Raw genomic sequence first — 17,421 nt, 5'->3', positions numbered from 1 at the left:
GTCCCAAGATGCTTTGGCAGTCCCCATCCTGCGAGACCCCAGCAGGCAGTTCTCCCCAGCCCATCCAGGGACACTGCACCCCAAGTGCCTGTCAAGCAGCCCTCACCTCGGCTGTGGAAGGACACACAGAGATACTGTTGTCTAATCAAACAGGTCTCAAAGTAAAACATTACTTGCATGCTCAGCTGGTAACTCACCACTGGCTCCCCATCAGATGATGCTGTGGACTGGAAATGTGGAAGCAACAGGAACAGGAATGCGAGTAAGTCCTGTTCCTGCATGTTTCGACATAACCCTGTTCAGCAGTTCAAACAAAGGCTTGTACTTACTCAGCCTACAAATAACTTTAATCAGCATGTTTTGTCTAAAACTGGGGTATAGATCCCTCTTTCTGGTAACTAATCTTACAGCTGCTTGTCAGACAGGAGAGATTTGAATTAGAGCTTTAAGTCAAAAGCACAGACACATTTGCAATTGCACAGACCTGGCCATGTATCAAATTCTGTTCCAACATCACATTATAAAAAGTAAACTTTTATTTCATTTACGGACAATATATAAAACACAAATCCAAATTGTTTCAAAACCACACTGAAAGATACTATTAAAAATACTCTCAAGGGGAGTGCAAAAGGCTCACATGCAGAAGCTTATAGTTCCAAAATACAAGATTGGTGCAATGTTAACTTTTCCCCACAAAACCACAGATACTGCCACCAAAAAAAACCCAAGTAAAGCTCTCTCATCCCTCTGCCAGGACAAGAGGTACCCAGGACAAGAGACACATTTCCCATCTTTTGGTGTCCTTCTTCCCAACACAGGCAATACAAGTCCCAGCAACAACAGAAAAATATCTCTGCCAACATGTATGATCTGTACTTCTAAGCAATTCTTTACCAAGAGGGTGGGAAGGTGCTGAAACAGGTTGCCCAGAGAACTTGTGGATGCCCCATCCTGAAAGTGTGGCTTTGAACAACTTGGTCTAGAGAAATGTGTCCTTGCCCATGGCAGGGGAGTTGGAACTAGATGAGCTTTAAGGTTCCTTCCAACCCAAACCATTCCATGATTCTGTGTTAAAAATAAAGTAAGTCTGCATGAACTTTGAATTACAGGTAGACTCAAGGAGCATACAATCCTTTTGTAGACATAAAAGCTTCCCTTTATTAAAAGCAAAATATTTGATACAGCAATACAGTCATATCCAAAACGTTAAGCATATTTTCACGATTCAGGTTTAAAATTCAGACCATCCCAAACCCAAAGGTTTTTTTGGGTTAGAAAAAACTTAGAAAATTTTGTTCAGCAAGTGTTCGTATCTTCCCAACTAATATTATCCACAACATTAAAAAAAAAAAAAAAAAGAAAAAGAAAAAGAAAAAATCTTTAAAATAAGTCTAAAATACATACAAGCTTGGCCTGAATTATTTGGACACAACCTGACTTCAGATATTCAAGGCCAATATAGAAAATCCTGACTTTGATAATCAGAAAATAAATACAAATTTTTTAACATTTCAAAAAGAAGAATGTACATATAGTATTTACCAAACAACTGTATTCTTTGTTCTTGTTATTGTGCAACACAAAGGGAAAAAAAGGAAAATATAACAGAACCTCCCTTAGCAAACCTTCTGGAACTTACTACGAAAGTTTCCTTGAACTATTTCATGTCAAGGAAATGTCATGGCTCACATTCATTGTGTTTCTCAGCTGTTAAAGTAGGGCACTTTTTGTGGATCACAGAGATATGGCCCATATAAAATTTAGGATTTAAATAACACTCCTCTAGAGCAGTTAAAAATAACTGCTGGTTTGGCAGGCCCTGAAGAGAAGATTAGGAAAAAGTAATATTTCAGAGACCCCACACATATGAAATTTATGACTGAAATTCAGCAGAATGGTGCTCAGCAGAAATTTCAAGGGGTCCAGAAATCAACAAGATTAAATGATTTTTTAATAAGCAAAACTGACATCACAGGTTCAAACCATGTCTCAGCTACTTGCCTACATATACCACAGGACGTCAATACACTCAATATCAAAACCATCAAGAAAGGTAATTAAATGGATTTGTCTATATGAGTGAGGAGGACCAGAAATCAAATTGACATTCTTGAAGAAATTTCTAATTTTCTCAACACCATTTCCAAGAAACGGGCACAACCCAATTTAATGCAATCTGCTATAAATAATGAGGATTCACCCAGGTGACTCAAGAGGAAAACCCAAACTTAATTAGATCATTTCAGATCAGTTGCTATGAAATCCAGGGGTTTTGTTATTTGGTACATTTAAACCTATTATCCAGTTAATCAATTAGAGAAGAGGATAATGTGAAATAGTTCTTAAGCATGCTTCAAAGATATTTAAATCTTCTTATATTTTTTCTTTTAATTCTAACACCTTCTGTGATCAAAAGCAGCATGTTTAAAGCCTTCTTCCAATTCTAGAACAATGTAAATCAATAGTTTCAAAATCCTTCCCCCTAAAAATACATTATTAATAATTTCTAACCTCAAAGACACATTCCTTTGTTCTTCCAAGGTAAAGGCGAGATATCTCCTTGCACAACTTTCCTCTAAATGCTCAGTACCAGCCACACAAAAATTCCATCTGGTTTTCAACAACTCTTTGCCACATAAAAAATGGTAAGGGTCAGGTAATGACAGGTTAAGTACATGTAATATTTATATGGAAAACAAACTACAGAATACTTCAATCTAGCAGGAAAAGCTGTAATACACAGCCAGTGGAAAAAGAGACCACATAGACTAGAAACAGAAACTATTTTAAACACAATTTTGAAAATGTTTTGAAGATTTACTTTTAACCACTAACACAGATTTTAAATTAAGACAATTTTTTTTCTAGTTAAATATTTTTCTATCTGATTTACAAGTTGTCACACCTAGTCTGCAAAGCAACTTCTTTGGGGTTTTTTCAGTATACACAGAGACACAGCCAAAGGTAAGCACGAATGACTTCTGACAAAAACACTTGAGAACCAGGCAGATTCCTGGCTGGTTTCAGCATTTACAGATATTCCATGGACTCAGAAATGCTAATGATGTCAATCAAAAAGCCTAGAAAACAGTTCAAAAAGTCACATGCAAAGTCCTCAGATTAAAAACATTTAATTGACATATTCCTGATTACAAGCAAGACTCTTACCCTGCTGATTACAAAATAGCAAACCACAAAACAGTCCCTGTTTTTTTCATGGAAAACTAATATATAACTAGTTTTCAAAAGACAAGGAATACAATGCAAAAAGAGACTGTACTGCTATTGAAGGAAAAACTGTGAGGTCATGTGAAAATTATCATCAGTGGACCCACAACATGACAACCTGTTGCTCCCCTTCTCAAGGCTTTACAAAGCAGCCTCTTCAGCTTCCTGGACCTGTGGTCTACAGTGCAGCAAGCCAAGTTCACTCAAGCATTCTATTTAGAACTCCAGTCCGGAAGTCTTCAGCACTCCCTATATTCCACCAAATGTATTTCTTTATTTCAGACAGATACAGATTTTTTTCCCATATATTTTCTTTCACCCAAAATTTGAGCTCCATGGAAGCTTAAGCTACAATGATCAGGAATTCAACACAAAAGTTAGATATTATTAATTCAAATTCCTCCTTGCAAATAGAAATGTTTCAAATCTGCTTTCTTGATGGATATTTCTTCACAAGGTTGAATGACCTGCGCACCATCTTGGATGGGCAGGGGGAAGCTAACAGTAAACGCTTCATACATTTCCTGTATTTCCTTTATAGAGTAAAAACTCCTCCTTGGGGATGAGTTTTTGGGTTTGAATTATTCATGGGAACTAAAAAAACTAAAAGCTTTTAAGTACAGTTGTTTCTACAGTTGTTTCACATCATCATATGATTAGAGCTCTTCTAAGGTCATCTTTGAAAAAATTCAAAACAGTGTAAAAGAAACAATTGTGTAGAACGTAAGTACGATGAAGATCCTGGAGGATTATTACATGTCAGGCGCTTCCCCAGGAACACAGAAAACTCCAGTTCCTTTGGTGCTGAGACAGCGACAATCACATGGGGTTCAGCCTCCTCCCAGTGACCTGCATGAAGTCCTGAGGCAAGAACTCAAGAACAACTGAATTGAAAAAAGAGTAAAATGCAGTACAGAGCAGTCCAACGATACAATTTTCAACCCACTGTACTAAAGAAAAAGCCAAAGCAAAATACAACCAACAGACCTACTTTGCAAAATGCATCAACATATGAATCAGTACCCATCACACCACTTAGTGGAGACTCCACCCCTCTTTACAAAGAGTCCTGTTCCACCCTCCACAATAGCATACCTGTCTTCAATTACAGGGAGGTATGTGCTTCCTTTTATTGACTGAAGGACACAAAGTCTGAAGAATTCTCTTATTATTTCTATTAATAAATAAAAAACAATACAAACCATTGCATTTCGGTATCAATGTTCTGTTCAGAGGAATTTCACAGCTTCTAGAGTTCCTGCTTTACTTGGGTGATTAATGAAAAGAGCTTGCTGGCTATTACGGCTTACTCTAACTTCAAAAAAAAATGCATGCCTCTTGAATAACTCCAATAACTTGGGAACAATAAAGGAAACAAGATTAATCAAATGCCTTCTCAAATGCCTGCACGTCCAGTTTCTATGCTGCCTTCAGACACAAGGGTGAAACATGCTGGCTAACGTCCCCGTGTTATGACCTGTGAAGAATACAAATCTAAATGTCCTAAAATAAAAATATCACTGCATGTCTGTTAAGAAAAAATAAACTTTTTTTTGGAAATGACAAGGTAGCAAAAGTTGCTGACATTCAATTACAAGAGAGAAACACTATTATATTTCAAAGGTTATAAAAAAAAGCATTTGCTTTTTCAGCTTGCACTGTATAAAACTCATTCAAGTTTTAATGGATGCTGTAGTTTACCTAATTTCTCCACAGCCTGTGCTGTGGGATGAGCCTCCTTTGACACAGAAGCTTTTGACAGAATTCTGGGAACATGTCCAGCATAACAGAAAAAAACAGCATAGGAAACCTTAATACACCAGGTGTGGCTTCAGAGATAAAGGCTGAGCCACCCAGGAAGTGCTCTAATAACTACAGCAGCCTTTCTGTAAGCTTTTACCACTAAAGGTCTCTTGAACTAGATTTATACTGAAAAGCATCAGGGAGGTATAGGACCAACAACTGATTCTTTTGCCTGACCTGCTCTTCTGTTGTAGCAGTGGAATAAAAGATAGGCTTTGATTGTGGTGAATGATTTTCATCTTCTTTGATACTTGGCTTCTCCCCTTTCTCTAGGTATCCCTTAGTTTATCTTTTCTCCCAGCCTCAAAATGCCTTTAAAAAAAAAAAAAAAAGTTCCTTTCTAGAAAGAAACTCTCATTTAGAGTTAAAACTGTAATCTAAAAAACTCCTTGCAATGCTCTGGACTGCTTTTTTGTTTTGGGGAACACGACAGCTGCCCATTTTGCCAGTGGAGCTGTGCTAATCCTGCCTGTGCTCAGCCTCTGAGCCCAGCCAGCAAGGCTCTGCCTGGAAGGTCAATCACATCTGCTCAGCCTCCCCTGTCCAGCATGCACCCGGCTCAGCAGCCACTGCTCCAGATCATGCTTTCCCATGTGGCTGCTTCTGCCTACACCACCCTGATCAACACCAGCATTCATCATTTTGGATGTCCCCTTGTCGAGCCCTTCTGCTCTAAACTGCCTCCTCCTTACACATTAAGCTGCACCTAAAATTAGCCTGAAAAGCAGCTCTTCATCTCAAAGCAATGGTATTCTCCCCACTTCCGTTTTTTTTAAACAGGAAGACTGACTGCTACTTTGATCCAGGAATGTAGTGAATCCGCATTAGGATTCATTTAGGAGGTAAAAGGCATAGGGCTTTCTTTGTAAGGATGCTCTTGGCATGGTGACAAAGGGCTTTGCTGACCAGAAGAAGCTCAGCACGTTATCATCTGGTGCAAGGACCACTGTGAAAAGCCAAAGGAGTCCCCAGCAGAGCAGCAACTCACAATAGCCTGCAACAACACAAAGTATTCCTTCCTGCTGACTCGCATGGAGAGCCAGCATGCTCTGCTGCAGGGCTTCCCAGGCAGTGCTGGGCACACATGAGCAAAGCTTGCCATGACAGGAATGTTCCCTGCAGCAAATGTGTCCTCCACTTCACTCTCCAAACCTCAGCCTGATGAGCAGGGTTAACTGTAGGTTGACAGCTCTCAAGTAATTACAGCCATTCCCAATCCAGTGCTAACTGGTATGACACTGGTCATTCCCCACTAGGGAAGGCAGAAAACAAAGAAGAAAACACAGATTTTGATTAAACTCTCTTCCCAATCTTCAAATTCTGCTTCTACCAGATGTTCTGCCCTGCATCTCTCCACTACCCTTTTGACTAGACACCAAGGCTGGCTGATAAGTAAAGCAAAAGCCAGCATCTCTTTCATCCTCAGAAAACCACACTGATGCAGCCAGTTTTACTTGCTCGATTGTACAAACTCCATTTGCAATCTGATTTGGTATAGGCAGTTGACAAAGAGCCTACGAAGCTCCATGCTCATCTGTAGGATTGACGCCATGCAAATCCTTCCCATTGCCAGCAAGTTGTGAAACACAAAAGGCAGGATATCCTGGAAGTAGTGTAACATAAATGAAAAAAAAAAGCATGTGTGCTGGGAATAATTTACACAGAGATTCTTTAGGGGCAGAAGCTGATCCTGAAAAAAGAAGTCTGATCCAGAGGGAGGCACATTGTGAAGCCATCAACAAATATCAGCACCTGAAGCACCAGCAAGGATCCAGACTGCACCAGAGTAATCCAAGCAGATGAATGACGGGCAAGACACGATGCAACCCAGGAAGCCAATCCAGGTGACATGCTAACAACATCCACTGCAGCATTTATTATCTTCTACACTCTGCTGAACTCCAAATGAATGCTATCACATGCATCTGGGTCAAAATTTGACTGCCATTACATTCAACAGTGCAAAGAGGAGATATCAGCTATCACTGAACCAAGGTCTGCATCCCATTACTTGCTATAGCCTGCAGCGCCCAAGCTCCACACCATGCCATTCCTGTCCCAGTTGGATGGAAGCCTGGTACCTGAAAAAGGGGAAATTCTCCTCAGCTAAGGGAAGAGTTTTAAAAACCCTTCATTCTCCTCCCGCATTTTCTTCTGGTTAGTATTGAAACAGATGCAAAGACCTTGACAAGAGTATAATAATAGAGAAGGCACAATAGTTTTCCTTTACTTCCCTACATATTAGTACAAACTTTTAGCTCATGTTAGAAATACAGCACAGTCCGAACATTTGCAGGAAATGCTTGAGGGAAATGATTTGTCAGAAAAGGAAAAAACCTTTCTTGTTTTTCAAAAGTAGTAACTTGAAGTCTGCTAAAACACAATCTTCAAAAATAAACAGCATCCCTCACCAATCAGCAAACATTGTTCAAATGCTTGCTAATATTACTAGGCTAATTTTTCAAGACATAAAATTGCTTTTTCTTAAAAGATGGGTATTACTTCACATTCAACTCAGTTCTCCTCTGTCTTTACATGTGTGCAAGTCACACAGCTTTTCCTTACACAAAGGCCTGAAACAAAATAAAATTAAACACTTGGGAAGAAAGTCCTCACAGAGATGTGCCTCCTTCATTGTCAGACTGGAGATTACTTGTTAGAGTTTTGTGGGGTTTTCTGCCTATAAAATGTTCCACGCAAAATTAGACCATGAATTTAAAATTAAGCAGCTGATCAAACTGAACCAAACAAAGCTACAGCAGCCTCACACACAGCTGCATCTTGCCCATTCAAATTTCTCCCTTAAATATGTACAGTGGAGGAAGTAACAGCTCCTTTTGAGAAGTCTCCTGTCTTACCTAGATCCCCTAAAAACTACTTGGACATTTCCAACAAGAAGACCAGTGGAAACAAGAGGCTGCTAGAGAGAACATGCTGAGTCCTAGAAAAACATAAGCCAATTAGCTTTCATTAATTACCACTAACCACACCTTAGCACACCTTCAGATGTCACTCCAAAATCTTTACCTGTCTTGGGGTGAAATACTTAGCCCAAATTGCAAGGTCTCGTGGTCTTACACCCACAGCAGGCACACCCAAGGTCAGTGCCTGGACACGTACATGGATCAGGCAGCATCTTATGTTTGATGAGGAAAACATGGCTTCAAAGTCCTGCCCAGGCACAGTACGAAGGGCAGCCCCCGAGGCTAACCTGTTTTGCACAAAAGCAGTCATTTTTCTTCTACTACAATCTTCAAGTATATCCTCTTCCTGGGATCCCTTTGGTCCTCTCAGCTCCTCAGACTTTCCCACCTTGGCATCGCCCTTCAGCCTTCACGTGTTTCTTAAGGAGGAGCTCACTTCAAAATACTCTTCTTCTTCCCAGTAGTTTCCTGTATCCACCTCCTCCCTTGGGCTAAAGCAGCAGTCATCAGTAAACACACCAGTGACATGAAGTGCCTTTTGTCTGCCCTCTTCTCTCCCAAAGGGATTTGTAAATACACCAGGATTAATACTAAAACAACTCATCTCAAACAGTTGTTTGACTTTTTTTTTAAACCATATAAATTTCCACTTCCATCCTATGTACTCAAGCAGTCAGTACTTATTACTCACTCAAAATCCCAAGCTTTCATTAAGCAAAAACAAACAAACAAAATGTCAGGAAATAATGTAAGTGCATTTTCAAGGCATTAAAAAAAAAAAAAACCTCCAAACTCTTTCTAAAGAGGTCAGTAACTGATCCCAGACTGTAACAGAAGCTGCAAAGGGCAATTTAAACAAACAGAAAGTCTATGAACCAACTTTATATATTATAACCCTTGTTAAGCTGACTACTACATGAACAGACACAGAACTTTGTGGCAACAGAAACAAAGAAGTTAAACTCCAACAGCTGCTAAAATAAACTACTTTTACTACATTATTTATGTTTGTCACTGCTGCTTTGGTGTTGAATATATATGATTTAGCACATAACCCAGACATAGCCATAGCATCAGATGTCATATCATCAAAAGACTGCATGTTCATTGATAATAGGAAAGATGCCTACAGCTGCAAGAAAAGCAACTACTTAGACCACTGAACTGTAAAAAAATATGTTCTGTGGGTGTTGACCTTTTGAGCAAGACATGACTTGTACAGCATGATAAAAAGCTAAGAAACTTCATGGCTAACATTCCTCTCCCTGGGTTAGTAAGAAATAATCTTTTTCCTTTGAAAGGATGTAGAACTTTACAGCAAAACATAAAACAAAATATAAAATTTGTTTCAGATTACCATCAGAATATGACATTAAAGGTATTTCCAAAAACATCCTTCCCCTAAACAAAGCTTAAAATTTGTTCTTGCATAAATTATCTAAAAAATACTAAGGTGTAAGACTTTTTCAAGACTCCACAGTGCATGTCCAAACACCCAAAAGGAAAAAAATTAATAGAGGAGATTCACGCAGTGAACCAAACACTATCTCAAGATTCAAATAGTCCAAGATTAAGTATCTGACCATACTAATTTCAGGTGTTTGAGAAGATGCAAGAGTACTGTAATGGGATGACAACTGAGGTCAGAGATCATTCCACCATCTGCAAAACTGCATGTGTAGAGAAGAAACAGGAGTGCTTTGTTCCTCACAACCCCAATTCAACACAATTATGACAGCCCACCTCTCCCGTTTCCCAAGAACTTTGAAATTTGAAGCAATGCTCTTAACCACAGCCAAAAGAAGATCAGCTACTAAAATCTGTAAAAACCATTAGAGGCTCTATTTTGGAAAAAAATCGGAAGAGGAGGACTGACAGGCCCAGCAGTACACTCATTGAAAAGCAAGTCAACAAGTATGAGAGAAGGAGAAAGAGCATAATTCCTGGCATGTCCACATCAGTAACACTCCTTGCTGTACAGCAGAGAGATAGAAGCCACTGCAGATGCTGTTTGTGTACACAAGCACCTGCCATAAAGGTTGCCTGCATGAACACTGCCATGGCTTTAAAGCAATCAGCAAACACGGAAAAAATAACTATTTAGGAGCCTAGAAAATGAGACAAAGATTTATATCACCAGTTTTCCTATCTTTGTAAAGGATCTCAGGTAACAAAAAGAAAAAGAAAAAAAAAAAAAAACCACAAAAAACCACCACCCCAAAGACAAAAAAAATGAAAAAAAAAACGCACAAAAAAACCCCCATTCCCCAAACCACAAAATAATCTCATTCCCACCCCTAAAACATGCACTAAACCCAAGTGGTTTTATCATTACAGAGTAATAAAAGTCCATATTATCCTAGGGCCCTTTGAAGTCCATGATCTTTTACAATCCTCTCCCATCCTACTCTATGACTCTGTCCTTGTATGTGACTCTGCCTGGGTGTCCCTGCCCACAAGCAGGGTGTTGGAACTAGATCATCTTTAAGGTCTTTTCTGCCCCAGGTTCTGATTCTATGGTTCTATTAAACTTCCCTACATATACTCTTTATGTCTCTATTTCTCTCTGCAAAGGGCTTTGGAGGCATTTGTCTAGCTTTTGGTAGAGGCAATGCAGATTACACAGGTCTAAGAGACTGCAAAATAGGTTGTGGCTTCCTGAGAGAGGGTGAGCTGAAAGATAATGACTCGTCACACCTCGTCTGCCTCCTCTCCTCTCTGCTGCTCTACCTCTGCAGAGAGAAATGGAAATACGGATGTGGATTTTCACAGATATGGAAAAGAGAAAAGTGATGAGATTTGTTGCTTTCTGCAGAGCCAGGCGTTTGCACTAGGGTGTGAAGGAGCCCCATGACCATCCACACTGCTGGGAAGGGCAAGAAGATGCAGCCATTTCTCCTTTCAGGGTCCAGCAGTCAATTACCTCAGCCCAACTGCTTACAAAACTGCAACCCAACAGAACTGTTAAAATTGAAGTCATCAAAAATGTTTGTCAGATTCTTCATTCCTGAATGCTCTGCTCCCTGTTCTGGAAACTTTGCAGTAAATAAGCAAGGCCAACATCACAAAAGCTGACTGCACGTGGCTTAACCTTGAATTGGATGAGCAGCTACAGAGCATCCTCTCCCAAAACTCTCCAATGCCTCCCCTAAAACAAGCAGAGTGCCACAATAAGCAGGTTAGTTGTGCCTGCCCACAGCACTCACCCCGATAAGGCAAAAGGAGACACAGCAAAACTGTCTATCTTTGGCAAGGAGGACTTGGTGAAAGAGTTTTATTGCTCTCAATTCCCTCATTATAGAGCAGCTGTGATGGACTGCACTTAAAGAAATCAGGAAAGAACAAAGCACAGATGTGAACTTGGAAGGGGTGCCATCAGCTCACCACAGGCATGACCTCCTGCTCAGAGAACACCTAAGGACTGGACAAGGACATGCTGTCCTCCCACAGCCAGGCTCTTCCTAAACATGGCTACTACAGTATCACCTTATGGCTGGGCTCCTTTGGATCTGGAACACTGAGAATGCATCTGACATGATCAAAACCTTGCTGACTGCATTGCAACAAAGACAATATAGCAGATGAGAGGGATGGAGCTCTGGACCATACAAATCTGAACTTGCTCAAAATGGAAAAAGCAATAGTATTTCTGTAGCTTCAGCTCAGGCCTGAAGGATCCATAGAAACATTTAGATATAATTCAGAAGGTTGCTGATATTTTTATGAAATACAGCAAGAGATCTTGCTAATATTGAAGAGATTTTTGTGAACAACTGGCTTTGGTAAATTCTCTACTTCTCTTGTTTTTTCCTCCACGAATTTCAAATCTGTCCGCTAAATCTTGTTAATTACAAGGAAAACAAATTTGCTCGTGAAACAATTATCCACTATGTAAATAATACTCTTAATTTGTCTGTTTAACTACAGACAAAATGAATTCAGCAAGCTCTCTTAAGAGATGTTGCTAAAAAAAAAAAAAAAGAATAAATTTCTTTTATGATAAATAAGGCCTTCTGCTGAACATTTACAAAACCAGGGCTCATTCAGACGTTCAGCTCAAGACTGAGAATTTCTCTTTTATTTCTCTGAGAGTAGATCAAGCCCTGAAAGATGCACATATGGATGTGGCCACCCCAGTTCTGGTAGTGCTCGTGGCACCTCCATTCGGCACTGCCATGACGCGATCCCAGTTTGGAGACTGGCCACATTCTGCACAGCAGCAGCGCTGCAAGCTGTGCATACAAAAAGTGAAGTTTATTCCAGACGCCTCATCCATCTCTCGTTCCCCGGGGGCAAGCAGAAACTGCCCTTCATCCACACACTTGCAGAGGAAGAAGAAGCATTCACCGTACAAGGAAGGTCCCTTGGCTTGACAGAAGTGCTTCAGGAGTGACACAATGCCTGGGTATGACTCGTAGTGCAACCACAGCAGACAGACACCAACCCACACTTAATCAAGCGTTCATGCATGCCCTGCTGCTGACAGTAGCTGCAATTCAGCTCGCAGAGCTTACACATGCCTACAGGAGCAGTAGCCAGCAGTAGCCAGTATCTGCAGGTTAAATGTCATCTGGCTGCAACTCTCTTTGCAGCAGGAAGAAGTTAGGATGTGTAGGTGCACCAAGGAGTACAAAACCACCTTTTCAAGGCCAGGCTATGCTGTCCACAGATGGCAACAGGCTTTGCCTTGGAGCTGCAGCACCGTGGCACAGCAGCAGGACCAAACAGACCCAGCCCTCCCCAGCCTCATCACCCTCTGCTCTGTTTCTGCACACAGATCAACAACAACAAAACAAGAACTTGCTTTGGCTAACTCAGGTTTTTTTTTTTTTTGAATAGTTAGTCTAAGATGGTCACTTATTAAAAGACAACTTTAGCATTCTTTCCCCGATAAAATACATATATTAAATTTATATGGTCATTACTTACAGAAACCAGTCTACCAGAGACTAAAGTGCCCATGGATTTATCTGTCCTTTTCTTGACATCAGAGCTTTAGTAACAACCATTAAGGCTGCTGATGCTTGTCATTCAGCTTTGCAAAACTGCTGGTTTTGTTGTTTGTTTGTGTTTTTTGGGGCGGGTGCAGGTGGGGAGCCATCAGTTCAAAAAGTACAATTTTCTGTATTCTTTATTCAGAAACACAAGTCACTGTCACTAGTATTTACTACAAATCTGCAACAGTCATTCCAAGAAATAACAAAGTAGAAACTTAAATAGATGGCAAGCTATGTTAAAATGTTGCCATTTTAAAATGCCTTCTCATACTTTAAAAAGTGGATACAAAATGAGAGACATATGATATTTGGCTTTTTTTTTTAAGTTAGGTCTTTTGAAAGTCCTTTTTGAAAGTGTTTCAGACCCAAAGATGCAGTAACGCTAGGACACAAGTTATGGAGCCACACACAGTATATTCTAGAGTAGATGATGAATACCTCAGGTTTTATCCCTCTGATTTTCCTGGTTTAAATCACAGTATGATTGTACACCTACATTTCCTACAGTATTACAGGCTATACTCCTCAACCACAACATTTTGCTCTCAAATGCAGTAGTTTGCCTCAACACTAATTATTTTAAAACCAAATGCCTTAAGCTGTAACATGAGATGACCAGCAAGTGAAAGATTATAGGACTTTATCAGAGAAACTGTTCATCTTTTGAGGACTGGAATTACTTTTTCCCACATAAACTCAAGCCCAAATACAGATGGCACCAGAAGAAATCATGAAGCTCAAGCCCCTGCATGAGAACAAGCAAAACAGTTTTCAGGAATGTTTTTAATATATCCTTAACAAAAATACTATTTGACTTTCAAAAACCTTTGCAGAAATGAGATTGCACAACCTTAGTTTCTTTCAGTTTTCCCTAAGGCATAACAGATTTTAAGAACTTCATCAAGTCTTTGGCACAAACTAGTTTCATCTTTTTTGATACAGTCACTGACAGAAAAACACAAACCACTTCTCACTGATTTTAATACTCTAGCATCTTCCTGTTCCCTCATCTCATCTCTTTCTGCTGGAAATGAGCTGGTCTAGCTTTGTGGAACACACTTTCCAAACACACATATTCTCTGCAGATCCGTTTTCCAAAACCTTCCTAAGCCCTGGTGACAGTGTCTGGTAGATGGATACGTTTGAATTTATCTTCCTTAACAGGCTGCAGCCAAAACTGGACACAGTATTCTATTAACTTAAGCTGCACTAGTACAAAAAGCTAAAAGCTGAACTTCAGCAGTACTGCATCCTTGTGCTTCTTGTGATCCCACGAAACCCTCAGATCTGCTTCCATGGCACTGCTGCCAAGTCGACTTTACCCATCTGCATTATGGGATCTTCTTCTGGAAAACAGTATCTTGTACTCAAATACTGCCTTTGAACTTATCAGAAACCTCTATTCCTTCAAAGCAGAGCATCAAAAACACAGTCTGAAAACTCAGTCTCCTTCATACTTTGTGCTAATTCTGTTGATGAAAGATATCCATGTCAACAAGTACAAAGGTGCCAGAACTGCCCCCAGCACCACTTAAACTAATGTTTCATGGTGACTCATAATCATTTCCTGAGAATTATCACTTAAAGTTGTTATCTCTATACCTGGTCCCTTGGGTTCAGCTGTTCTCAAAAACTTTATTGAACAATTTTCCTAAGAGCAGCCCTGCTGGGTCAGACGGCAGGTCTGTTGTCTGCATTATGTCAATGCCTGCGATTAATATAAAAATTTGATAAATAATTGACAGTACTTTCCCAGTCTATTGTCTCAGGTCTGTGCTCAGCTTGGTGACTCCGTGAGCTACTTCAGGTACTCTGCACAAGTCAGCCTTAGTGGGTTTTTCTTCCATTAATTTGTCCGGCTGCTTTTCGAGTCCCTGTAAACTTTCAATATCCACATGCTTCAGAAAGGATTTCCAAAGCTTAACTAAGCACGCATTGGGTCAAAACGAAAAACACACCCCTTTTGTTCAGTTTGAACCTGCCAGCTTAATCGTATGCTTTCACATTTTGTTCTGATAAAAAGTTAGTCCCTGCTCAACTTTGCCACATCACTCATAAGACTGTCAAAATTTCTAAAACCTCAAATCTTTCCTCAGACCAGTGTTATCAAATACCACAAAAATACAAAGGTTAGACTGGGTCACAAAGCCTTCTCCACCCTGGCACACCAGGCACAAGGAAGCACTATTTCACCTTCCTTATGAGAACATTATTGTTAATGGGTCAAAATACTGACCCATTATCAAAACAAAGGCACATGGCAATGCCGGAGGCTGAAGGACACAGTACTTAGTGCAGATTATAGAGGAATGCCCCCTCTGACTAGAAATAATGGGGGTGGGAAATTAGTTCAATTTAGAATTTCGGCAAACTAATACTGACATGGTTTTATTTCAGAAAACTATTCAGCCACGCAGGAAAGTTTACTGCCTTTACGTTTGCATTGCTGGCTTTATAGCTGTACAGTCAAAGGCATAACTGTGCCTTCACTAAATAGTTTATTAACTGAGACACATTAAAAACCCATCCACTAAAAATACAGTCAAGCTAAATCTTAATTTCTACGTTATTAAAAACAACATCGCAAAGGCTTGGAACTTGTGCTCTGATAATTCTGATATTTTACTCTCCCACCTCAACAACACTGAGATCTTTCTTTTGCAGTTATTTTATAAACCATAAACTTAAGAGTTAACTTGTGTGTTAGCAGTTTTATTCTATTTAAACAAATACTGCAAGACATTTTCTTACACTTTTAAGTTTTCAAAATTAACATTTTAAAAATTAAAATATTTCTATTTTTGTTAGGCTTTTTTTTTTTCCCACTAAAAAATAAAGTTAAAGAGTGCAGATGACATTTAACTCACGAGTTCATCTCCACCCTGTTAATTTGTCACACTTGCAACAGAAGGAAGACTCGGTCCCGTGGCCAACCTTTGTACTGGGATGGCTGTGAACCCAGTCCATAGGCCGCCCCGCAGCCCGGCGATGCCAAATGAACTGTAAGGAATTAGGTCGCCTCAAAGGTCTGCTCCCTCCGGGAGCACCATAGGGCACAAGTCACGACATACTAGTTCTCTGCACCTTTGTAAAACAGGGCTGGCAGTCAGCAGTGTTCGCTGAAACAACAGATAACAAACATCCTTTCACAGAACCGGCCAACTATTAGTTCAGCTACCTCCATCCTACAGGCCCTGGTGGCATTTACTAGTTCAGAACCTGAGAGACAAGTATTAGACAAGCACCAGCAGTATATTTGCTGCACTGCAAGTCGAATTCCAGACCATTAAGGAGACGAACCCTTTTAAGCTTTCCTATTCAGTAATGGATGCAAGTTACAGGAATGGGGTATTGGTTTTTAGTTGTACATCACAGTGACACACGCTGCTCTCCAAACCGCAGCCTGCAAAAGTACTTCAAGCAGAAATACTCCAGAAGACGTCTTCCCACTGAACTACCAGTGGCACTGTGTCCAGCCAGCAAAGACTAAACAAATTTTATTTTCGCTTACAAGGACAATCCCACCGCCACAGAAATGTTTCTGAAGCAAGGAGGGGAGCTCAGCTGTAACTCCGCAGGGATGGAATTTCACAGAGGATGATACTAAAAAAAAACCAAACAAGCCCACAAAGGAAAGAATTTCCATGACAATGAATTTAAGGAAGTAAAGCACAGTCCAGGGGGATTCTAAGCTCCGGCTCTGACAGGTCGGTCCCGCGGTGCGCTGGCCGGAGCGCTCCCCCGCCGAGGGCCCGGCCCTTGCCTCGCCCGCCCCGATCGCACCTGCCCGGGCGAGAGGGGCGGCGGGGGCGGCCGAGGGGCAGCGCCGCGGCCGGGCCGGAGGGCCGGCGCCTCCCGCCGGGGGTAGGAGGGGGCGGCGGAGGCCGAGAGGCCGCGTCCTTACCTGCTGATGGAGGTGGTGCTGCTGCGCTCGGCGCCCCGCTCGCTGCCAGCCCTGCTGCTGCCGCCGCTGCTGCGCTGCTCTGCGCCGCCCCCGCCGCCCGGCACGGCCCGGCCCGGCCCGGGACGTCACCGCCACAGGGCCGGCCGGGGGCGGGGGCAGCGCCGGCGGGGCGGGGGCGGCCGGGGAGGCCGGCCCGGCCTTCTCTCCGCGCCGGGGGTGCCTGGCCGGGAGTCCCGGGCCCGCGGCGCTGCTGGGGCGCACCGAGCCCTCTGTGGCAGTGGTGGTGCTGAGGGGCTGGCCCGTAGTTATTTTGTGTGAGTTGCGCCTCTTTCTTTATTTTTTACCGACGCGGTTACATAAAGGGTCATTTTGGGAGCTGTCTTTGTCTTTACGGACCATCGCCCCACAAAGAAAGGTGTCGAGCAGGTGGCGGCTGTCCTGCTGCACAATCCTTGGAAGTCAGAGGCTGTTTCAGCCCGGCTCCTCTCCCAGGCTCGCCCTGGCCCTGTGCTGTCCGTGCCGTGTCCCCAGGGTCCTGCCTTGGCGGGTGTTACAGCGCTGG

At 41.6% G+C, this 17,421-nt stretch overlaps 1 protein-coding gene across 1 annotated transcript in view; it reads right to left on the bottom strand.

Moving 5' to 3' along the window:
- MYO6 (myosin VI) overlaps positions 1-16,926 on the bottom strand; it is a 102,814-nt gene extending 85,888 nt beyond the window's left edge. The window contains exon 1 of the mRNA XM_038134110.1: positions 16,860-16,926. The gene's annotated coding sequence lies outside the window, so the exon portion shown is untranslated. The remainder of the gene's footprint in view (positions 1-16,859) is intronic.
- Positions 16,927-17,421: the final 495 nt, after the last annotated feature.

The sequence above is a fragment of the Motacilla alba genome, chromosome 3 (genome assembly GCF_015832195.1).
Source record: "Motacilla alba alba isolate MOTALB_02 chromosome 3, Motacilla_alba_V1.0_pri, whole genome shotgun sequence".
Lineage (NCBI taxonomy): Eukaryota > Metazoa > Chordata > Aves > Passeriformes > Motacillidae > Motacilla > Motacilla alba.
The sequence above is the reverse complement of the archived record's forward strand: the minus strand, read 5'-3'. Positions and strand labels throughout refer to the sequence as shown.